This window comes from Mobula hypostoma, chromosome 10, assembly GCF_963921235.1.
Source record: "Mobula hypostoma chromosome 10, sMobHyp1.1, whole genome shotgun sequence".
Lineage (NCBI taxonomy): Eukaryota > Metazoa > Chordata > Chondrichthyes > Myliobatiformes > Myliobatidae > Mobula > Mobula hypostoma.
In genome coordinates this window covers 110008195-110033266 of record NC_086106.1, presented here as the reverse complement: position 1 = coordinate 110033266, position 25072 = coordinate 110008195, and the positions used below count along the sequence as shown (strand labels likewise).

At 43.0% G+C, this 25072-nt stretch overlaps 1 long non-coding RNA gene across 4 annotated transcripts in view; it reads left to right on the top strand.

Moving 5' to 3' along the window:
- The window catches only part of LOC134353402 (uncharacterized), a 91387-nt gene that overhangs the window by 38101 nt on the left and 28214 nt on the right, over positions 1-25072 (top strand). For 2 of the 4 annotated variants that reach the window (XR_010019611.1, XR_010019610.1), the window contains exon 1: positions 23191-23271. This is a non-coding gene — a long non-coding RNA (uncharacterized LOC134353402). Of the gene's footprint in view, positions 1-16464; positions 16563-18864; positions 18945-23190; positions 23272-25072 lie in introns of those variants that run through there. The other 2 variants (XR_010019608.1, XR_010019609.1) reach the window with 2 other exon arrangements.

The following is a 25072-nucleotide window of genomic DNA, read 5'->3' as shown; positions in this document are numbered from 1 at the left end:
TATATTTACTATCAATTTGTACTCCAGGGAGCGTGAAGTGCAGAATCAAATATCGCTGTGATGATTGTATGTTCTAGTATCAATTGTCTAGCGACAATAAAGTATAAAGTATAAACTTGGAAGAAGATTTGTTTCCAGCAAGACAATGACCCCAAGCATAAAGCCAAAGCTACATAAGAATGGCTTAAAAACAACAAAGTTAATATCCTGGAGTGGCCAAGTCAGAGTCCAGATCTCAATCCAATTGCAAATTTGTGGCTGGATTTGAAAAGGACTGTTTATTCATGATCCCCATGCAATCTGATAGAACTTGAACAGTTTTGCAAAGAAGAATGGGGAAAAATTGCAGTGTCCGGATGTGCAAAGCTGATAGAGATTTATGCACACAGATCCAGGGCTGTAATTGCTGCCAAAGGTGCATCTACTAAACACTGACCTGAAAAGAGTAAGTAATTATGCAAGCAATTACTTTGTGTTTAATAATTGTAATAAATTTAGACCAATTTGTAGAAACTTGTTTTCACTTTGACATGAGTCTTTTCTGTTGATCAGTGTCATATAAGCCAAAGTAGATCCACAGCGATTCAATGTTGTAAAACAATAAAACATGAAAACTTCTGGGGGGGGGAGGAGGTGAATACTTTTTATAGGCACTGCATATACTTAATGTAACTCAATTGTTTCTCTATATTTATTTATCATGCAATTCATTGTATAAAGTCGCCATAAAGTTAACAAATTTCATAACATATGCCGAAGATACTAAATCGGATTCTGATTCTAAATTGTTACACTTTTTAAAAGATAGAGTATCCAGTATGAACGTCGAACCTTAGTAGGTGAAACAATGAGATCCTAAATGCTAGACTGAAAATGGCTTGCTTTATTGTACACCCACTTGCAGATTACCAGACAGCTCTGTGCATTCTCCACTGCCACAGCACAGTGAAATGGACTCATTAGGGTGACGTAAACCAAGGAGATTCTTTTGGAGCAAGTCAGATTATACATTATACTTTCCCAGACCCTGATGATCTATTGCTGTATTTTTATAAAAGCTCTTAAAGTAAGGAACGAAACCCTAGACTGACTGCATCAGCAGAGATCAGAAGCAGACGCATTCCCCACACTTCCCTGCTTTACATCAATACGTCATCTTTCATGGGCTTCACTCTGTGAGGGGATATGGAACTGTTGCAATAAAATTACCTGTGGCAGAATCTATCACTTTTGGTAGCACCTTCTTGAGTGCCACTAGAGGTGTATCATTCCACCCCACTCTACCAGCCCACAGAATAGATCAATGGCCTAAACATTGTCCATGGGCATGTCAGAAATATAGGTATGAACTATTTACCTCTGCTTCCCTCCACGTGGCATTGGGATCAACTTCATTGCACAAGTCCAGTGATTAGTGTCATATTCACCAGTACAAGACTACAAAAGGAGCATTAATTATTGTCCATTTTTATCAGTGTATGGTTGATTAAACCAAGCAGTTATCTGGCCCTCTGAAACACAAAGCCATGACTTGCATGATCAAAGAACTTTTAACCAATTTAACCAATTGGTACCAATTGGAATGAATACCTTGTCTCCCTGTGTGCTGGCTAACACAAGCCCTCATTTGCTTAGAGTCATGGAGCCATGGTGTACTACAGCACAGAAACAGGGCCTTCGGCCCGTCTTATCCATTCTGGCCTGGTTTTCTGCACAGTCCTACGTACCTGCACCCTAGACCATAGTCCTCCATGCCTCTCTCATCCATGTACCTATCGAGACTTCTCTTCAGTTGAACCCACTTCTACTAGCAGCTTGTTCCATACTTGCATCACCCTCTGATTCTCCTTAACCATTTCACCGTGCACTCTTAACCTATGTCCCTTAGTTCTTGAATCACCCAACGTGAAGGGAAAAAGCTTAGATAAAGTTATAAACTGTTGCACAAGGAAAAAAATTAATGAATTTCCCCCTCCTGTGATCCCAGTGTTGTCAGGAGCCATTTATGAAGGTATACTGAGAGTCCAAGGCCAGGTCCCTTGTGTCTCAGTGCATGGAAATAATGGAGTTAACTTGCATTGGCTTACTGGGCAAATAGCTGACAGCACAAAAATTGCTGGAAAGCAGGGAATAGCATGCTCACAATTAATCTTCTGAGAAGAGTTAGGAAAGGCACTATTAGTTTGAAAACACAGCCTCTCATTAAAATCCAACTTTATTAACCATCTCCTGCTGCCCTTTAATCTTACCGCACTCTATCAATCAATGGGATGTGAAGATCGAATCACTTGCACAGCGTATAATCTCTGCTTGACTCATTTAAAGGGCGACTTACACCGCTTGCATCAGGAGTACTTTAATCAGTTCTTGGGGGAAAGAAGACCTTACATATTGTCTGCTGACAATTCTCAAAGTATTTACGAAGCTTCTCTGCTACTACCACCTGGGTAACGCGCAGTCTTAAAACAAGTTCTGATTGCACAAAGTGCAGGCCTGTTCCTGTATTCTGTTACCGTCCACCTCATTTGTACTTTACAAATCCCAAGATTGCAGGGTGTGCATCATGACATGAACAGAACACGATCTGCTCCCGTGCTGTACCATAAGGCTTGAGCAGGGCATGAGTCTCAATTACCTTGGGGAGGCAGGTTTAAAAACTGAATTCACTGTGACAGCTCTCTGGGCTCTGACATGAGGTTGAAGTTCTGTTCCAGAGGAGGTATGAGTGGCCTTTCATGTAGGGTATGGTGGATAGGTGGATATCTGGAACAAGCTACTGGAGGAGGTAACAGAGGCACAATTATTACAATGTTAATGTTTTCGGACAGGTACTTGGTTAGGAAAAGGGTAGAAGGATATAGGCCTAAGGCTGGAAAATGGAACTGGCGTAGAAAGATGTTACGGTTGACATGGGTGAGGTGGCCCAAAAGGGTTCATTTCTGTGCTACACTGCATTGTGATTCTGTGATTCAGCTGCACGTTTTGCTGGGAAACTATGCCTACTTGTTGCTGCTCAAACCAATCCGAACTGGTGAAGCCAAACAATCCTCAGAGCTGTTCCTTGGCATGTGCCTCAAAATTACTTGTTGTTCCTGACTAGCTTCTCCCCCTTCTGATCCTGAGATTCTCATGCCTTTGCAATTCAGACTTTCCAACCTGTGCTTGGAATTTTATGCCATTTAATGTGTCAGAAATGAGATGTCCTGGAAAAGAATTAGCTGTATTAAAGTGGCAAATTAAATTATGTGCCCACATCCTAGATTGTGTCTCAAATAAATAAGGGCGAATAAAATATGTGAATCAAATAAGGTCCAAATAAAACATCAGTTATGGACCAGTTAAAAGGTACCGATGCCACAAAACAACAAATTTCACAACATATTTATATTGTTAATAAACCTGATTCTGATTCTGATTCCTAATACAGGACCATGGCACACACTTAGAATATGTTTACTTTGCATTAACTGAAAATAGCACAATTAGTTTTATGTAACATCAGAGGAGTGGAATAAATATAGGAAAGTTTGCAACAAAGCTCTTATGATTTCTGTTCTACGTGGGGGTAATTTTAAAGCACTCAACCAAAGTGCCTTAGGCACTGAAATTTCTCTGTTTACTGTACATGGAACAAAGTGACCTTGGCCCTTCAGATGTCACAACAATCCATTAAAGTATTTTAACAAGCACGTATGGGCACACACTGTGCCGAGATCTGGGAAATATAGGCAGGTAATCTAAACTCCATTAAAACTTTGAACAAGTGGCAAGAATGACTAGACTTTGAAAGAACACTGCAAAATCACATGGAAAATAAAGACTATTTATTCAGCACATATGGTTGCTGCACCCACATTCCCATTTGCCACAAAGGAATACGTTTACTTTGAAGTCAATTTAAGTGGGAAGGATAATATTCCACTGTTTTTTTTTGAGCTTTTGTGTTGACTAGGTGAAAAAAATCGGGGCAGTCAGGAGCGCAGAATTAAAAATAAAAGATTAACAAGTTGCATCCTTCTCTCTGATCACTAGGGGGCAAACAGCATTCAGCCCAAAGTGTATCATCTGCTTTAATAAATGTGCCTGTTTCTGGAGCTGAATAAATACCTTGCTCCTTCCACCTCTGGCATATAGATTTGGAATCCACATCAGACTGATGGAATGCAAATCCTCTTTGTCTGCTGGTATTCCCTTGGAATGCATTGAAGATTTCATTAATTGTGACCAGAAGAAATCTACTTTCACTGTTACCACAGAGCCTAGGAAACTTCAATGTTCCTCTAAAGGCATACTCAGTTGTTCTTCTAAAGGCATACTCAGTACAACCTCAAAGATCTTGACGAGTGCTTGAATGGCAATTTTTAAAAATGCCACAGTAGGTAGTGCTGCTGTTTTGCTGCTTTGGCAACCTGGATTCAGTCTTGAATTCCAACGCTGTATGTAGGGGAATTAAGGGCTATAGGGAAAAGGCAGGTAGGTGGAGATGAGTCCATGGCCAGATAAGCCATGATCTTATTAAATGGCAGAGCAGGCTGGACGGGCCAGATGACCGACTCCTGCTCCTATTTCTTATGTTCTCATATGTATGGGGTGAGCATATGGTTTTCACTGGGTACTCCAGTACCTTTCAAAAGACATGGTGGCTGGCAGGTTAATCAGCTGCTTTACATTATTTTACCTATAGGTAGGAAAATTGTTGGTAAACATAGACATAGAAATATAGAAAACCCTACAACACTATACAGGTCCTTTGGCCCACATGTGCCGAACATGTACTTACTTTAGAAATTACCTCGGGTTACCCATAGCCCTGTATTTTTCCTAAGCTCCATGTACCTGTCCAGGAGTCTCTTAAAAGACTCTATTGTATCCCTTAAAAGAAGAAGAGAATCAAAAGTATTTGAAGAGAAAAAGACAGATAATATGCGGTGGAGAAAGGGTGAAATCTGAAGGGTGGAAAAGACTCAGTGAGCCAAATGGCCTTTTCTCTGTTAAAGAAATGTGAATTTATAAATACAATATTATGTAATCTGGACTTGGGGGCTGCAAAGGCTAGTAGCTGTGATCCCTGTTGGCTAATACCTCCCCTCATCACTGTACAATCCTTGTGGCAGTACTTTGATGCAAAGCAGCGGATTGTTCGGTCATATTAGAGAGAAATCATGTGTCAGTTTTACTGAATTGGACTGGAATCACACAGGTGTTTAAAGAACTTCTCTGAATGTTGGGGGCAAACTTGCAATGTGTGGACATTCTGACTGACATCTGCTTCATAGATTTCCAGATTTTAAAACATGAATTTTATTTTTCACAGTGAACAGCATAGACCCTTCATGTCCCTATGTCCTTCCATAGATGCTACCTGACCTGCTGAGCTCCTCCAGCATTTTATATGTGCCTCCTGATTGGTGCCTCAGCGGTCTCCTGTGTCTCTAAGTTATGAATTATCTGGATTATTAGCCCAGGTCTCTGGAGTGCTGAAAAACCAGTTTAATAATTACTGATTAAAAGCGTTATCTTACTACTTGAAAATCAAAATGGATTGGTACCTGCTCATAGGTTGCTGATTCCTGTGGTTTCTTTCACTCACTTGAGTTCCAGTTTCACGTTCCCTTGAAACTCACATCATTCTGTGCAACACGCACACAAAATGCTGGAGGAACTCAACAGTTCAGCCAGTATCTATGGAGAGAAACTGACAGCCTGCAGAATCCCCTGTGTCACCTGATTCTATTGCTTGCTTTAAACTTACAGGATTCACTAGAAATTTATTATTTTCTATAAATATCTAAAAACATGTGTCAGAGCATTAAAAGAATATCATTGGATAGTCTGGAAAATCACTAGTCAGCCACGTCCAAGCTCCTATGTACTGTATGTCAGATTGACAGAGCTTTTCTCTACCACGTTACCATTCTGTGAAAAGTTTCCACATAGCAGGTTTGGGCAACACAGTTCATAGCAGTGGACTGAGAACTGATTACTGGACAGAAAACAAAGAATGAGAGTCAAAAAAAATTCTCTTCATGTTGGCCACCTGTGAGTAGTGGGACATGGGGCATGGGAGGGATTAGTGCCATTAACAATCAGTGTAGGGCACTGAGGCGTGTGGTAGAACAAAGGAATCTGGGAATACAGATCCATTATTCCTTGAGAATGGTTTCACAGGTAGATGGGGTCATAGAGAGAACTCTTGGCACATTGGCTTTCATAAATCAGAGCACTAAGTACAGGAGTTGTGATAATATGTTCAAGTTGTATCAGGTGCTGGTGAGGAATTTGGAATTTTGTGTGCAGTTCTGGTTACCTACTTTGAGGAAGGATATTGATAAGCTTGAAAGAGTGCAGAGAAAACTTATAAGGATGTTGTCAGGAATCGAGGACCTGAATTATAGGGAAAGGTTGAAAAGGTTAGGACTTTACTGCCTGGAGCGTAAGAGAATGAGAGGAGAGCTTATAGAAATATACAAAATTCTGAGGGATATAGATAGGGAAAACACGCAGCTTTTCTCTTTAAGGTTGGGTGAGACTAGAACTAGAGGTCATAGGTTTAGGGTGAAAGGTCAAGTACTCAAGGGGAACCTGAGGGGGAGATTCTTCATTTACACAGGGGTGGAACAAGCTGCCAGTGTAAGTTGCGTATATGGGTTCAAAGGCAACATTTAAGAGCAGTTTAGAATAGGTATGTAGATGAGAGGGGTATGATTCAGGTGCAGGTCCAAAACTCCTAAAGGGCTCCGGATCTTGACAGCGGGAGGATGTTACCTCTTGCTCGAGGGTCTAGAAACATAGGCTGCAATTTCAGTATTACACTGTTTAGGACTGAGATGAAGAATAGTTTCTTCACTTCTGGCATGGTGAACTTTTGGAATTCTCCACCTTATAATTCTGTGGAGACTCAGTCACTGAGCTCATTCAAAACAGACTTAGATTTCTGGATAGTCAGGGAACTAAGAGGTAGAGGGACAGAGCAGAAAAATGGCACTGCAGTAGAAGGCAAGCCATGATCTTGATGAATGATGAAACCAATGTTCCCTCTAATTTTTTTTACAGCTGCATGGACTAACCATTGCTCAGAACAGGAAATTTTTACACAGCCTGAAAACACACGGCTCTTTAAATGTTTTTTTTTGTGACATGCACATAAAAACAAACACAAACCACAACCCACAACACAAATAAACAATATCAAGAAGTCAAAATAACTGACAGACACAATGGCAAAAGTAAAATGTTTTGACTAGACAGCATTAGTGTTCAGCAGACTGGCAGTTTATTGACAAAGAGCTACCAATTTCCTTTCTCTGGGTATTGTTATAATTTGGAGCAGTGTTGTAACTTGAAGTTCAATTCAATTCAAGTTTAATTGTCATTTAACCATCCACGAATACTCATGAATACAGCTAAATGAGACAGTGTTACTACTGAACACTGAAATGTAAATATGTTGAAGCTCTAAAATGTTTCAAAGTAAAGGCTGTACATTTATTATTTTAAAAATGTATGGATTGTATTCATTAACACATAATTAACTACAGGGTATTTCACAATTATATTAACATAGCTTTCAAAATTATATTAACATAATTTCAAAATTATATTAATATTATATAAAAGAAAATTCCAGCTGCACTTCAACAAATGCTGTGTGGATGGGAGCATTTCAGTTACCGCGAGGCTGTGCACCCATGCTACTTCGAGGGATCAGTGGGTGGACCAGGCTTGAAGGGATGGAAGCCTACTTCTGATCCTTGTTCTTACATTTTCGTGTACAGATCTTGGTAGTCTGCTGAGACCCGCACAACCTGGCCCAAGATTTTTTGTTGTGCTTTTGCAGAATTTTCTGATTTGTTTTGGATTCCCAATACCTATTGTAGAAATATTGAATGCACATCTTTGCTTACTCATGGCTAGACTTAAGTGCAAATGATTTGACAAAGCAATCATCTCTTTGCAGTGTAAATGGACTCTAGTTACTTGTGAAAAAATATTCCTCTTTTCTTGGTGTGGGTCAGTTGTTGAAAGCTGATGCACTTGCTGACTCCAAATACCGGTTAAAGTTGCATGTGTATGAAGAGGCCTGAAAGCTTTATAAACTTCCTTTCACAAAAGGTGTAGTTATACTGCATATTCCGATTGATCGGTGGCCAAAATGTTTTCATATTATTGCAAAGTGTGATTAAACGAGAATGGTTTCTGCGCCATTTGGCCCTGGTCACTTTAATGAAAGATTTATTTATAACATTTATTGCCCATGTCTGGTTTTCCTCTACTCTATGCACTTTAAAAAGAAAACATTCTAACTAAATATGACAACTCTTAATAATGTGACTTATATTGAATGCTTTTGATTTGCTTCATTATGTTTGTTTTGGACAGTAAACGTTCTCAATGCGAGTGCTTAATCATGAACTTCATTTATGTTTTTAAATAAGGTAAGATAGTGTAAGAGCATTTCAGTACCAAATTCAGAGCTAATGGAAATTACATCATGTATAGTCAAAGAGCAACTGTGGTGCTGTTTATCCAAAAGCAAAAGGAAGATTGAGTCACATTTAAACTATAGATTGGGAAAGAAATCCTTTCACCCATTGTTTAAGTATTGTGCTTAAACTGCAAAGGATTGTGAATCCCTATTCTCTCTATGTCAAGGCAAGGACTCCAGGTCCTAGTAATGATGTGGCCTGCATGGTCAGATTGGTTATATCACTCCTGCCGCAGTGTGTGTCAGAGTAACATTATGTGAGGAGTAATGCTCTCTGTCTTGTTTTTCAGCCCTCAATGCGGTGAGGAAGGAAGTTAAATCTGTAAAGTCTTTGGATCTTACTGTAGTTCCCAGTAGCACATATAACATATCCAAGTATTAGTGCACCAAAGTACTTCAGGGTGCCTCATAGGAGCAATATCAAAGTTTGGAACTAGGAATAGGAGGAGATATTGAGAGTGGGTGGAGATATGTCTTTACAAAAAGGAAGTGCGAGGTGTTCCTTCCCTCCGCGAGCCTGCAGGTCACCCTTGGCAAAGGTGTAGCACCTGCTTAGCCCCACAATCTGAGTCAGGTGAAGCCATGGGAGCAGGTGGTGGATGGTCGTACGAGCAGCTGGTGCAGATCACGAGTCCTGGGTATGCGACCACCGACACCTGGCAGACAATCTCTGAAGAGTATTGATAATGGCTGGGGTCACCTGTCTTGTAAAGACACTGCCCAGAAGAAGGCAATGGCGAAGTACTTCTGAAGAAAAATTTGCCAAGAACAATTATGGTCGTGGAAAAACTGTGATCACCTACGTCATACAACACAGCACATAATGGTGATGATGATGATTGAGACAGATGACCAGGAACTACAGTATGTCAAAGTAGTTCATTTTGACCAAGTTCAGGAAATGTTAAAGAGAGTGGGAGAGATCAAGATTAGATTAGTTTAACATTTATACATTGAAAGATAAAGTTAAATGCTGACAAATGTCTCCACACTTCTGGCGCCAACATAACATACCCACAACTCGCTAACCCTAATTTGTACAACTTTGGAATGTGGGATGAAACTGGAGCATCCGGAGAGAACCGACATGTTCACAGGTAGAATGTACAAATTCCTTACAGGTCATGGTGGCAATTGAACCCCGATTGATGATTGCTGGTTCTCTAACAGTGCAACATAATTGCTACTCTACCATGCCACACCAAGCGGTTCAGAGAAGGATCTCCAGAACTCGAGATGTAGAAAACTGAAAGCATGAGCACTTCAGTTGAAATGATTCAATTCGATGATGATTGAGGGATTAGAATCAAAAATGTTTGGATACAATCAGGAAGACTTATGGCTGGAGGACATTACAGAGCCAATGTAAATCATCCAACACAAGGTACCAGCTGAGCTGGATGGTTCAGATTAGGAGTTTAGGACAATTGCAAGTCTATTGAAGAAAGAAATACAGATACTGGCCAAGACTGTTAGGGAGTATTCAGGAGTTATTTGAATATAGCAGGTGCTAATTCAGATGAGAACCAGTCTTCAGCTCTTAATGTGGATTGCAAATTGCAAGCAGTAGTTTAAAGTTAAAAGCATGCCTTTGCACTGTCTGTGGAGCACAGGCTGTCCCAGAGACTAAGAGATACTGTTTGAAAAATGGTCACCATGAAATATTTGCAATGCATCAACCAAAAATTAAGACAATGGGGTTGTGTTAATTGGCCTGCATCAAACCAGGCAACATGGCTAAGTTATTTGCACTATTATGACCTGAGTTCATGCTGGCAGACCAGACTGCTGTTGGCACTTCGCATATCAAACATTATCACAGGTACTGTATAATCAATATGACAGGGATGTGTAGTTATGGCTCAAGTACAGAGGGAGAGACACAAGTGGATGAACAGTTCACTGACTTTTAATAAGAACTGTGCAGAATTAAAGGAAAACAATAAATGTTAGGCCAACAAGGCCGTTAACTAAATCTCTCAAACTGAACGCTGGATGAGAGACTTGTCTCTGATGACATGGGCAGGAGCCCAAGAATATTCCTCCAGCCCATAGCCTTCACAATCCACTAGATACTGGACCCTGCCAGGAGGTGACATACAGAATAGATCAGCGAACCACCCACTAAGTGGTGAGGATGGGGAGGGGGAGTGACTGAGACTTTGTTGATAGCCTTCTCCACTACGAATGGTCCCATGTAGCACGAGGCCAACTTATAAATACACGAAAACAAACGGGGCCTGAAAAACAGCAGGGGCATTCATCAGACCAAAGATACCATCACGAGGTACTTGTGGTGGCCAGTGGAGGTGTTGAATGTTGTCCTCCATTTGTCCCCTTGTCAGATATGAACTAAGTTGTAAGCACAATGCAAATCAGGCTTGGAGAATATGGTTGCCCCTTGGAGATGTTCAAACACAGAGGCAAGCAGGGGAAGAGGGTGGTTCTTCACTGTGATGTTGTTGAGGGGTCAATAATCAACGTAAGAACGGACCTTGCTATCTTTCTTGCTCACAAAAAGGAAGCCCGTCCCTGCTGGCGAGGTTGAGGGATGGATAAGTCCTCAGGCTAATGCCTCCCTGATGTACTCTTCCATGGCCACCATTTCAGGATGAGAAAGGAAAAAGTAAAGGGGGGACTAGTACAGGGTAAGAGGTCAATGGCACAGTCGTATGGCTGGTCTGGAGGCAGTGAGGTAGCCTTCTTCCTACTGAAGACCTCAAGAAGGTCCGCATATTCAACTGCAGCACCAAAGAGGTCCACATTAGCAGTTGATACAGGAGGGGATACACTGACAGGGGCTTGAGCTGGACCCAGAGAGGTAAACATGTATGCTGATCCCCACTCTTGCAGTGTCTTTGGGAACCAATTGATCCATAGGTTGTGTCAAGGTAGTCAGGGAAGTCCAAGCACCAGCAGTAGTTCAGGCCAATCAACAAGTCAGAAGGAGAGCTGTTCCTATCATTGCCCTTTAGCACAAGTTGGCGGGGTTCTGTGGAAAGGTGAATCTTGCTGATGCCCAGAGACTGACCATCCAGAGAGTTGACATCGAAATTCTCTCCCAATTGCTGAGTTGGAATCCTCCACCTTTGAGTTAGAGAGGTATCTATGAGGCTCCCAGCTGCCCTGGAGTCAATAACTGCCTGAAGCTTGTGGGTCTGAGGCTCCTATGACAAGGAAGCCGTGAGGATTATGCAATTAAGGGAAGATGCTTGCAGGGAGAATTGACACATCAGAATTACCCTTCCTGCTGATTTGTGTCCTCTTTTACTGGGGGCTTGGGACATGATGCTCAGAAGTATCCTCGATCACCACAGTAGAGGCAGGAACCTGTTCTCCCGCACTGATCTTGTTCCTGCTGAGATAGGTGCATCTGCCCCATCTGCAAAGTTTCCTCTGCAGACTGTGTACTGGGTAATGAGGGAGTGGGTGAAGGCAGATGGTTATCTAAGGAGTGTTCTTTCTCTGCGTCATTCAGTTGTCAGTTTGAATGGCCAGATTTATCAGGACACGCAGGCTGCCCAGCTCATCACATACTGTGACCTCATGCCAGACCCCTATGCTCAGCCCACACTGGAAGAGAACGATGAAGGATCTCTCCTTCCCACCTTAACCGCAAGCATGTGGAACTTTACTATGTCATCTCTCTCTGTCCCTCTACTTGGTGCAGGTCCAAGAACCAATGGGGAGCTTCCTGACCCAGTACTAGAAGATCAAAAGCTCTCTTGAACTGGATTACAAATTGCTGGAGTGACTAGGCTGCAGGGAGACCTTGTTCTTGTGGAGCATGGGACAAGCTGAGTGGGGGTCTGTCTTAGAGATTCATTGTGTAAGCTAGTTTATATGCATCATGACTGAGCTGACCTGGCCTGGCTTGGGAAGTCAGCTCACACTGGGTAATAAAATTCCTGCAGTCACTGGAGTATCTGCCTGGTGGAGGAATACGTGATTCTGGTCCAAACGCCGTCATGGGAGTCAGGAGATTAGTGTCCAAGACTGATGAGACTGCTAAAGGGGAGGAGGTGGGAGATACTGGGAGTGGAACTGGCTTGGCTGAAAGCTGTTAGGTTGCGGCAGTGTGAGTTGTAATGGCTGCCACCCAATTCTGGCCGTCAGTAGTAAGCTACTGAACCTCATCCATGAGAGCAATAATCACTGTCACCTAATTCCAGCTGTCCAGGGTGATTTGCTGAATTGTTGCTGTGAGGACTGACACCTGCCCTTCCTACTAGGACTGGGCTTGCCACTCTGAAAGTAGTTGTCTCACTGCACGAGACACTTCTGCCAACCAATTCTCTACCGATATTAGCTTCTCCTCCATGAATGTTGGTTCGGGCCGAGCTTGTTGCTCCGTGAGTAGTTGTCACTCTGCATGAGTCACCGCTGCCAACGCAGCCTCCACTGACTGTAACTTCCCCCCATCTGACCAACAAAGGTCAGGACCATTGTCAGCTGTTCTCTCTCCGCTGGGTTCATTTTCTTTGTGATCAAGTCCTGTTGACAGGAATGTGCGGTTATGGTCCAAGTGCGGAGGGAGAGACATTGAAGCGGACGGACAGTTCATTGACTTTTAATAAGAACCATGCAGAATTAAAAGAAAAAAAGAAATGCTCGGCCAACAGGGCTATTAACTGAAACTCTCAAACTGAAGGCTAACGCTGACACTGCGGCTCATAAGCCTTAACACAAAATAAATGCCACTCCTTTACGGTGTCAGTCTAAACAGTAGTCTGCTTTCTCAGAACAAGGATAAAGCTAAGCAGGGAGCATTGGCGTTGCTGTGCTTTTGGTCAAGACCCAACAACACTGAAACAATAGGAAGGGAGTTAAATATGATCTCAATGAAGCACTGATTGGCTGGAATGTGCATACTCACGAGCGTGATTGTTGACCCTGCTTATCAGCCCACCTGTGAGGGCACGCAGATCCTGTGGCAGAGTACATTGCTGTGACACGATCAACAGTTCTTTCTGTACTCAGGACATTTTTGAACTCCGAGACAGCCCTGACAACATTTTTAGGTGTCTGTAGTTTCTGCCCCCAGAAGCTTTTCGACTATTGGTGTGAATTAATTTGTGACAGTGGTATTTGAGCATTCAGAGGTGTCTTCCACTGTAAATATCTAATTTAAAGGAAGCATCATCAACCCAAGATATTGAAAGTAATGTCATTGTAACTTTTGAAACTATATTGAATCACCTGCTTTTACCGTTGATCTTAAGGGTATAAAAATGTGATGTACATTTGGATTTGTGAGACTCTACTGGCAGTGACTCCAGAGGAACGCCTGCTTGTCATGACGAATACAGACTTCTCTATCACCAGCCTCAGTGTCTCTCCAGTGACTTCGATCACAGTCACAACAAAGAACACACTGAAATAGTTGTGTCCAGGGCAGGGCCTGGGCCCCCGGGCTGGAGGCCCTGATGGGCCCCTGCTGACACCGTAAAATGGTGCTGTACCAAGCAAAAAAAGGCAAAAACAAGAGCAAAGGTCGTACTGGTCTAAATATCAGAGCTGTGGACCAAGACATTGGTTTAGTACAATATGTAGACTATAAACTAACAGGCCTTAAGAGTGAGGACAGAAAGTAATGCAGGTTCCTAGTTTGAAGGACAGCATCTAAAGCACTCAAAAATTGACCTAGGCTTCGTTGGCTTAGTAAAGTTATGAGGGAGACGAAGTATGAAGTACCCAATCGTAAATCTTTATTTAGCTATTGCTGCATATACCATAGGCCTCATTTCTCAAACAATGCCAAAGCATTTTTATCTAGATATTTTTCTCAACCGTGTGTTCTGAGAAACTAAAATGGAAATGGGAGACAAAAAGGCCAAGAGAGATGGCACTGTGGCAAACTAGGAAACTTGACAATACTCCAACAATCTTTTTGGAAAAGCGAGATCTAGCACGTACTGACCTATTGCTGTGATGTGTGGCTTGCAGAGTAAAGACCACTTATTAGTAGACACACTCTGACTCGAACTGTTTTTGCAGTTCTGTATCTATTCTTCCGCTGTCAGACGCTAGCGTAACGTAGGTCAGTATCGTTTTCCTGTGGTGTTCGCTATTTCCATGCTCTCCTATGCGCTCAGCGGCATGTTTCCAGTCGCTAAAGCCAGTTTTGATGACGGACTGACAGTTACCATCACTGAAGATGCGACATGCAAAACGAAACACACAGCCGGTGGAAGGGGAATATAAGGGCCATTGCCTTGATATGTACTCACCATTTACGAGCTTGTATTCGAAGTGAAATTTGGAGAAAAAATGTCTCTGTTGTTTGTATACTGGTTCCAAAGATTTGATATCCACATCCTTATTCTGGCAGGATTCCGGCCCTTTCTTAGCCCAGTATGCTCGGACTGAATCATCTATCGTTTCCTTTCCCCAGCGAGCAGGACCAATGCTGTAAGGATCCTCAGTAGCGGTAATGTTAACATTAATGGCGGCTCAACTTGGTTGTTCGGAGGCCTCTGTGGTCGGGAATCCCAAAGTCATGCTCTCTGCCTCTTCAACGTTAGCTGCTGACTGTGGGAAGGATGGTGGTCCTGTGCTAACGCTGGTGCGAGCTGTTGAACAAGTCTCCATTTGTCCACTGGTCTCAGACTGTGACAAGAGCGATGGTACTGCTGCATCGTCGAGAACAGGTTTACAAAATTCTGTCAATTTCAATGTATTTTTTAATGCTTCTTTCTCACAGTCCTCTTTTTCTTGTTTCTTTTTTCTTTTCCGTGCTCCACTCTCATATTTTTTTTGTCCACCATGATGATAGCTACCTATTTTGGGCCCCTGGGCTGCAGCCCAGCCTAGCCCTGCCTAAAGTCCGGCCCTGGTCCAGGGGCAACAAAGCATGGATGAGAGTTTCAGCGGTTTGCCGTATGTTAGTAGATATTATGAAAGGGGACCTGTAATCTGTTTGCTGAGTCAACTGTCTGGAAAATTAGCAGATCTAAAGCAGAAGATAAAGGTAAGGCAGGCCTAGCTAGAATGAGCTTATCTTCTGTACAAGGCCCTCGTAATTGGAGAACTGCAATAGCAGTTTTAATTAGACAGAAAGTATAAGGGAGATGGACTGGGCATGTATTTTACACTGCGAGTGGTAGATACCTGGACCAGGCTGCCAGGGCTAGTGGTGGAAGCAGGTTTGATAATGTTTAAGACGCTTTTAGATATAAACATGAATTGGCAGAGAATGGAGGTATACGGATCATGGAAAAAGGAGAAGAGATTTAATTTGGCATCATGATCAGTGAAGTTGTCATAGGCTGAACTGTACTGTACTGTTCTTTGTTCTATGTTCTAGTTTTTTATTAATTGAGTCAACTCACTAATCCCCAAAACAGAGCACATAAACAGAAACAGTTAATTGTACTTTTTCATTTAAAACTGTTATGAAATCCATTGCAATCAATATTTTATTGTGTACTTAGTGCCTGAACAAATTTCTTCCTCGGAATTCTTGGACTTCCCAGTATTTATTTGGTGGAAATTGCTGCTGGTCCATCTCTGATTTCCAGACAAACAGCCTTGACATTTAGCAGTAGAAGGATCAAAAGTACAGCTGTTAAGTTAGAGTTGAGAGTTGCCAGCATCCATGTGGTTTTGCCCATTACGTTGCCAAGGGTGGCACCGTAGCGAAGCAGCTGGTGTAACACTTTACAGCACTAGCGAATGGGGTTCACTTCCTGCCACCGTCTATGAAGAGTTTGTACGCTCTTCCCATGACCACATGGATTTCCTGTGGGTGTTCTGGTTTCCTCCCACATTCCAAAGATGTATGGATTAGGGTTGGTAAGTTGTGGGCATGCTATGTTAGTGCTGGAATCAGGATGTTGTGGGCTGCAAACGACACCTTTCACTGGATGTTTTGATGTTTTGGTGTCCATACGATAAGAAAAGCTAATCTTTAACGTTTAAATACAGGACGGTAGTTAAATGCGCAAGATACCATTGATGCTGCGAGGGATCGTTCGATGTGGAGAGCCATGATCGCCCAAGCGTGTAACACACAAGGCACATCATGAAGAAGAAGAAGAAGTTAAATGAGAAGCATGTCAAGGAGAGACACATGCAGGTGACTAAATGTAGTGGTTTGCAGAGAAACCATTTTAGTTGATTCTCTGACTTGGGTCTGGAGAGGTAAGAATGGAATCAGGTGAAGGTTTCAAGAAAGGAGCGAGTTTTGGGAAGGACGGTAGAAGGAGAACACAGAAGGATTGGAGAGGGCAGAGTGCTCGAGACGGACATCTGCAGCGAGGCTCTGCAGAAAGGTAGGACTACTGGAGAAGGATGTATAAGTGATGAAGAGTTAAAAAACAGAAACTTTCTGCTGAAGGGCAAGATGGGCCTAAAGGAAGGAAATGGTGATTTGCTTCAGAAATTTCCCACGTGCTCATTCAAAACAGAACATGGCACAATCCTGGCACAACTGCTAACAAACTGCTCCAGGTATTCATTATTTTTATGGGCATTCTGAGACCTTAATGAAGCTGTGGTATGAAATATGTATGTACAAGCACATAAAAAGTATTCAGCTAGAACATTTCAAGTAGAATCACTTGGGCCCAAATATGTTCATGCGGCTGCATTTTAAAGTCGACGATCTAGTCATTATCACATTTGCACTGAGTTCCTTATTTCAGTTTGAGTCACAGATCCAGGTAACAATGTTTGTGAAGTGATATGTTTCCAGTAAGTACCGTGCCCTATTTAAGAAGGGTTGGCCACTGGTCTTTTGGAAAAATTACCTTTCCATTCCTTGTGAGGGGACCTGGGTTTTGGCTCCCTGCTTCTGTTTGAGATTCTGATACTCTCTCATTGATTAAAAAAAAAACAAGGCTTCAATTCAGTTACTGTGTAGGTATTTCCCACCTGTTCCACGTGAAAAACAGAATTAATGTTTCTGACAGGTGGCGTTTCATCAGAACTGGCAAAAGTTAGAAATGAAACATAAACACAAGAGATTCTGCAGATGCTGGAAATTCAGACCAAAACATACAAAATGCTGGAGGAACTCAGCAGTTCAGGCAGGATCTATGGGGAGGAATAAACAGAGGACATTTCAGGCCAAGACCCTTCTTCAGGACCAGAAAGGAAGGCGCAGAATCCAGAATGAGGAGTACAAGTTAGCAAGTGATAAGGGAAGCCAGGTGAAGGGGAGTGGGTATGAAGTGAGAAGCTGGGAGGTGATAGGTGGGAAATGTAAAGGGCTGAAGAAGAAGAAATCTGATTGGAGGTGGGAGTGGACCATGGGAAGGAGGGGAGGAGGAAGGGCACCAGAGGAAGGTGATAGGCAGGTGAGGAGAAATCAAAGGACAAGAGGGGAGCCAGAATGGAGGAAGGGGGGGAAATTACCGGAAGTTAGAGAAAGCGATGTTCATGCCGTCAGACCGGAAAGATGTTCGACATCGTAGATGTAGGAGCAAGTGAGGGAGAGAAACAAAAAGAAGGGGAAAAAAGGAAGGAGGGAAGGTCAAGGAGAGGTAGTGATGGTATTTCTGAAAAGAGTGGTAAAAGCTTGCAAATAAAAATATGCATGTGTCATGCACCCTTTGGACCAGCGAGGGGCTCCTGTTAGCGACAGGTCTCGAAACACCTGAATGTAGTTTATTTGAGTTTATTCTTCTTCGTCATGTGCCTTGCGCGTTACACGCCTGGGCGATCATGGCTTTCCACATCGGACGATCCCATGCAGTGTCAATGATATCTTGCACACTTAGATCTGTTAGTTCTTTCACAGTGTCCATATATTTTCTTCTTTGCCTTCCTCTTCTGCGTTTACCAGGCATACGGCCTTGTAATGTCAGGCATTCTATTTCTCCCTTTCTGATGACATGGCTCAGGAATTTAAGTTTCCTCTCATTTAATGTTCTCATTAAAGATCTTTTTGTATGGGCACATTGGAGTACTGTCTCATTAGTTACCCTATCTCCATATGATATTTTCAGCATTCTTCTAAGAAACCACATTTCTGTTGCTTCTAAGTTTCTTTGGAGTTCTGGTGTTACAGTCCATGTTTTGGAAGCATACAGCAAGATTGACCAGATGTAACATTTTAGTAGCCTAAGCCTTGTTGTTATAGAAATGTGTCTGTTGGTAAAAATGGGTCTCATTTTTTGCAAGTTGGTTTTGGCAATGCCAATTCTTCTTTTTATTTCTACTTTAATTCTGTAATCTTGTGATATAAAGCTACCAAGGTAATTAAAGCTGGTTGAGTTTATTAGAGTTGTCTAATGACTATCTTCATCATTCAGCTTTCACTGTGTTTTTTGTGACGCTCATTATGTGAATACAATTTTCTTATGCTTCTCGTTCTTAAGGTATTAGTTTTTGATTTTGACTCACGCGGGTTTCCTGTGTTTTATGCTTTATTTAAGGTTATTCTGGAGCAGTGCTTATTGCTGAATCGTGGATTCGAGTTCTGTGTGAACCACCGTATTGTGAGCTCAAGTCCCGAGTAAGTGAACTCTTGGTTTGATCATTCCCTATATTATTCTCCGAATAAATCTTCATCGTTAATTTCTGTATTGAGCCCTGAGTTTACCCCGCACCAAGGTCTGCTTGGCTGAAGGTCGTTGGCTGAAGACTGACGGAGGTGTGAACAGGAGGCTCGTGCATGCAGGAGTTTCCTGACGGCATCCTTTGAATCTTAGTGAAATTTGAATCCTGCATTCCTCAAATCATGTTACATTTCCTCAGGGAGTGGGCTCTGCAGAGAAATAATCCTGGCTCGAGGGAAGCGATTAAAGGAGGTTGTTCAGATCCCAGAGAAGCCCATTGTCTGAAGGCCTGGATTTTCTATGTGTGTCTTGGTGGAACTCTCCCCATTTCAACAAGATGCAATCAACTGTCAGTAGTGCTATATTAGTTTTATTTGAGCCATTCAGCTCAGGATTTAAAAAAAAATCACACTGCTAGTGTGTCCTTACTGAGCCAAACAATGTGGTGAAGACTGACAGTATTCTAAGTTAAAACCTTATTCAGAATATTTTAAGACAACCGTACACACTCCTACTGAATGGACCTCATCCTGCGGTTAAACTAGGCAGCAGGAGGGATTAGGGCCAACTGTTAGGATTTTACATTCTTTCAGATTTGCTTCTGGCCCATGTGGAATGGGAGCGGTTGTCTGAGACCCAGATGTAAAACTTGGACCATGATTATATCTCCCCTGAAAATGTCTCTGAATAATTTCCTTTACTCACTTACCCTGTGGCAGGATTATTTCGAGAAGTTCCGGTAGCGACTGACCGCTGTGGGAACCCCTGTTCCCGGAATACTGGGGGTTTCGGCATTGTTAATGGGTCTGCAGATGAATCCTGCTTTCTTTTCAATATTATTGGTGTGTAAGTATGAAGATAATCAAGTTGATAATTGTATGCAGTTATAAGGGCTGGTCACCCATAGAACCATAGAACCATAGAAACTACAGCACGGAAACAGGTCCTTTGGCCCTTTTTGGCTGTGCCGAACCATTTTCTGCCTAGTTCCACTGACCTGCACACGGACCATATCCCTCCATACACCTCCCATCCATGTATCTGTCCAATTTATTCTTAAATGTTAAAAAAGAACCCGCATTTACCACCTCGTCTGGCAGCTCATTCCATACTCCCACTACTCTCTGTGTGAAGAAGCCCCCTCTAATGTTCCCTTTAAACTTTTCTCCCCTCACCCTTAACCCATGTCCTCTGGTTTTTTTCTCCCCTTGCCTCAGTGGAAAAAGCCTGCTTGCATTCACTCTACCTATACCCATCATAATTTTATATACCTCTATCAAAACTCCCCTCATTCTTTTATGCTCCAGGGAATAAAGTCCTAACCTATTCAACCTTTCTCTGTAACTGAGTTTCTCAAGTCCTGGCAACATCCTTGTAAACCTTCTTTGCACTCTTTCAACCTTATTTATATCCTTCTTGTAATTTGGTGACCAAAACTGAACACAATACTCCAGATTCGGCCTCACCAATGCCTTATACAACCTCATCATAACATTTCAGCTCTTATACTCAATACTTCGATTTATAAAGGCCAATGTACCAAAAGCTCTCTTTACGACCCTATCTACCTGTGACGACACTTTTAGGGAATTTTGTATCTGTATTCCCAGATCCTCAGTGCCTTACCACATTAACCCTGTATGTTCTACGTTGGTTTGTCCTTCCAACGTGCAATACCTCACACTTGTCAGTATTAAACTCCATCTGCCATTTTTCAGCCCATTTTTCCAGCTGGTCCAAGTCCCTCTGCAGGCTCTGAAAACCTTCCTCACTGTCTACTACACCTCCAATCTTTGTATCATCAGCAAACTTGCTGATCCAATTTACCACATTATCATCCAGATCATTGATATAGATGACAAATAACAATGGACCCAGCACTGATCCCTGTGGCACACCACTAGTCACAGGCCTCCACTCAGAGAAGCAATTCTCTACCACCACTCTCTGGCTTCTTCCATCGAGCCAATGTCTAATCCAATCTACCACCTCTCCATGTATACCTAGCGACTGAATTTTCCTAACTAACCTCCCATGCGGGACCTTGTCAAAGGCCTTACTGAAGTCCATGTAGACAATATCCACTGCCTTCCCTTCATCCACTTTCCTGGTAACCTCCTCAAAAAACTCCAACAGATTGGTCAAACATGACCTACCACGCACAAAGCCATGTTGACTCTCCCTAATAAGCCCCTGTCTATCCAAATGCTTGTAGATTCTGTCTCTTAGTACTCCCTCCAATAACTTACCTACTACTGACGTTAAACTCACCGGCCTATAATTTCCCGGATTACTTTTCGATCCTTTTTTAAACAACGGAACAACATGAGGCACTCTCCAATCCTCCGGCACTTCACCCGTAGACAGCGACATTTTAAATATTTCTGCCAGGGCCCCCGCAATTTCAACATAGTCTCCTTCAAGGTCCGAGGGAACACTCTGTCAGGTCCCGGGGATTTATCCACTTTAATTTTCCTCAAGACAGCAGGCCCCTCCTCCTTTAAATCTGTACAGTTTCCATGGTCTCACTACTTGATTCCCTCAATTCCATAGATTTCATGCCAGCTTCCTTAGTAAATACAGATGCAAAAAACCTATTTAAGATCTCCCCCATTTCTTTTGGTTCTGCACAAAGCCGACCACTCTGATCTTCAAGAGGACCAATTTTATCCCTTACAATCCTTTTGCTCTTAATATACTTGTAAAAGCTCTTTGGATTATCCTTCACTTTGACTGCCAAGGCAACCTCATATCTTCTTTTTGCCCTCCTGATTTCTTTCTTAAGTATTTTCTTGCACTTCTTATACTCCTCAAGCACCTGATTTACCCCCTGTTTCCTATACATTTCATACAACTCCCTCTTCTTCTTTATCAGAGTTGCAATATCCCTTAAGAACCAAGGTTCCTTATTCCTATTCAATTTGCCTTTAATCCTGACAGGAACATACAAACTCTGCACTCTCAAAATTTCCCCTTTGAAGGCTTCCCACCTACCAATCACATCTTTGCCAGAGAACAACCTGTCCCAATCCACGCTTTTTAGATCCTTTCTCATTTCTTCAAATTTGGCCTTCTTCCAGTTCAGAACCTCAACCCTAGGACCAGATCTATCCTTGTCCATGATCAAATTGAAACTAATGGTGTTATGATCACTGGAACCAAAGTGCTCCCCTACACAGACTTCTGTCACTTGCCCTAATTCGTTTCCTAACAGGAGATCCAATATTGCATCCCCTCTAGTTGGTCCCTTTATATATTGATTTAGAAAACTTTCCTGAACACATTTTACAAACTCTAAACCATCTAGACCCCTAACAGTATGGGAGTCCCAATCAATGTATGGAAAATTAAAATCCCCTACCACCACAACTTTATGTTTCCTGCAGTTGCCTGCTATCTCTCTGCAGATTTGCTCTTCCGAGTCTCGTTGACTATTGGGTGGTCTGTAATACAATCCCACTAATGTGGCCATACCTTTCCTGTTTCTCAGCTCCACCCATAAGGACTCAGTAGACAAGCCCTCTAATCTGTCCTGCCTGAGCACTGCTGTAATATTTTCCCTAACAAGCAATGCTACTCCCCCACCTTTCATTCCTCTGCCTCGATTACATCTGAAACATCGGAACCCTGGAATATTAAGCTGCCAGTCCTGCCCCTCCTGTAGCCAAGTTTCACTAATTGCTACAACATCATAATTCCACGTGTCAATCCACGCCCTCAACTCATCCGCCTTCCCTGCAATACTCCTAGCATTGAAATATATACACCTCAGAAGATTTTTACCACCACTCACAACCTTTCTATCAGCGGATCCAGATTCAGTTTAAATCAGAGTTATAACAACTCAAGTCCAAAGTGGCATTCTGTCAATTAAATTTTTAAACAGAGAACACATGAACCGATTAGCATGAGGTACATCTTAAGACAATATACAGAGCCATGATTAGCCCACAACATCAGAACAATGAAAATGATTACACGCTGTGTAACGTCTATGCAAGCAGGGGGTATGGGAGGTCAGTGATTTCCTAGGCACATGAGACAGCGAGTATGGATTTCGAGACCTGGGATCTGGGGATTTATCATTGGCTAGTCCTGGCGTTGATAGTGACGATCAAAATCCAAAGGTCGATATGAATTTTGGAAGTTGAAGCCCAACGGACAACGCCCTGGATCCAGGAGTGCAAAGTCCACTGGGGAAGTTTGGAGGCCTGTAATCCACAAGTCTGCTGTAGGCCTGCAGGCCTGGCCTGGGACTGGAGGACTGCCTGTGAGGGCGTGTGGGTGAGTGGTTGGAGGGAGGAAAGGGGCTTGCTTTGCATCTGCTCTCAGGATGAGGCTTTTCATTCTAGGACGAGGGAGATGTCCTCCTTTTTTAAAGAAAGGGGTTTCCGTTCCTCCACTATCAACTCTGCTCTTAAGCGCATCTCCCCCATTTCATGTACATCTGCTCTCACTCTATCCTCCCGCCACCCCACTAGGAATAGGGTTCCCCTGGTCCTCACCTACCATCCCACCAGCCTCCGGGTCCAACATATTATTCTCCGTAACTTCCGCCACCTCCAATGGGATCCCACTACTAAGCACATCTTTCCCTCCCTCCCCCTCTGCTTTCCGCAGGGATCGCTCCCTACGCGACTCCCTTGTCCATGCGTCCCCCCCATCCCTCCCCACTGATCTCCCTCCTGGCACTTATCCGTGTAAGTGGAACAAGTGCTACACATCCCCTTACACTTCCTCCCTTACCACCATTCAGGGCCCCAAACAGTCCTTCCAGGTGAGGCAACACTTCACCTGTGAGTCGGCTGGGGTGATATACTGCGTCCAGTGCTCCCGATGTGGCCTTTTATATATTGGCAAGACCCGACGCAGACCGGGAGACCGCTTTGCTGAACATCTACGCTCTGTCCGCCAGAGAAAGCAGGATCTCCCAGTGGCCACACATTTTAATTCCACATCCCATTCCCATTCTGACATGTCTATCCACGGCCTCCTCTACTGTAAAGATGAAGCCACACTCAGGTTGGAGGAACAACACCTTATATTCCGTCTGGGTAGCCTCCAACCTGATGGCATGAACATCGACTTCTCTAACTTCCGCTGATGCTCCACCTCCCCCTCGTACCCCATCTGTTACTTATTTTTATACACACATTCTTTCTCTCACTCTCCTTTTTCTCCCTCTGTCCCTCTGAATATAACCCTTGCCCATCCTTTGGGTTCCCACCCCCCTTGTCTTTCTTCCTGGACCTCCTGTCCCATGATCCTCTCGTATCCCTCTTGCCTATCACCTGTCCAGCTCTTGGCTCCATCCCTCCTCCTCCTGTCTTCTCCTATCATTTTGGATCTCTCCCTCCCCCTCCAACTTTCAAATCTCTTACTCACTCTTCCTTCAGTTAGTCCTGACGAAGGGTCTCGGCCTGAAACGTTGACTGCACCTCTTCCTACAGATGCTGCCTGGCCTGCTGCGTTCACCAGCAACTTTGATGTGTGTTGCTTTGCTGTAATCAGTTTGTTGCTTGTCGTGTTCCACTTTACTGTGTACCGTGTTGCTCTACAGAGCATTGTAAGCATGCTATGTTGGCACCGGAATGTGTGGTGACACTCGTGGGCTGCCCCCACCCCCAGCACATCCATTGGCTTTGCTGGTTGTTAACACAAACAACACATTTCATTGTATCCTTCTAAATGAATCTGATTCTGATTCTGGTTTAATTACAATTGCATAAAGCATTGGCACTCTGTGCCTGGAGTATGGAAAGGGTCGACCATTTATGCAAGCTCCTGGTTACGAGTCTCCATAAACCTCAGCTGGGCTGATAGATTCCTCTTAACCCTTCTAGTGTACATACCACTTCAGAAGTCCAGTAAGATCTACAGCAGGCAAATCTATTACGACCTTCCCTATTTCCGCCCAAGAGTAAGTCATTGCCACTCATGAGGATGAAAATGTTGCAGCTAATAATGGCAGATAAGTTTCAGAGGTGTCAGAATCTCACTTTCTGGACTTCGGAGGATTGTGCAATTTGCAAATAAATATGTGCTACGCTGCTCTGTGCATAGAACACAGGACACAGAGCAGCTC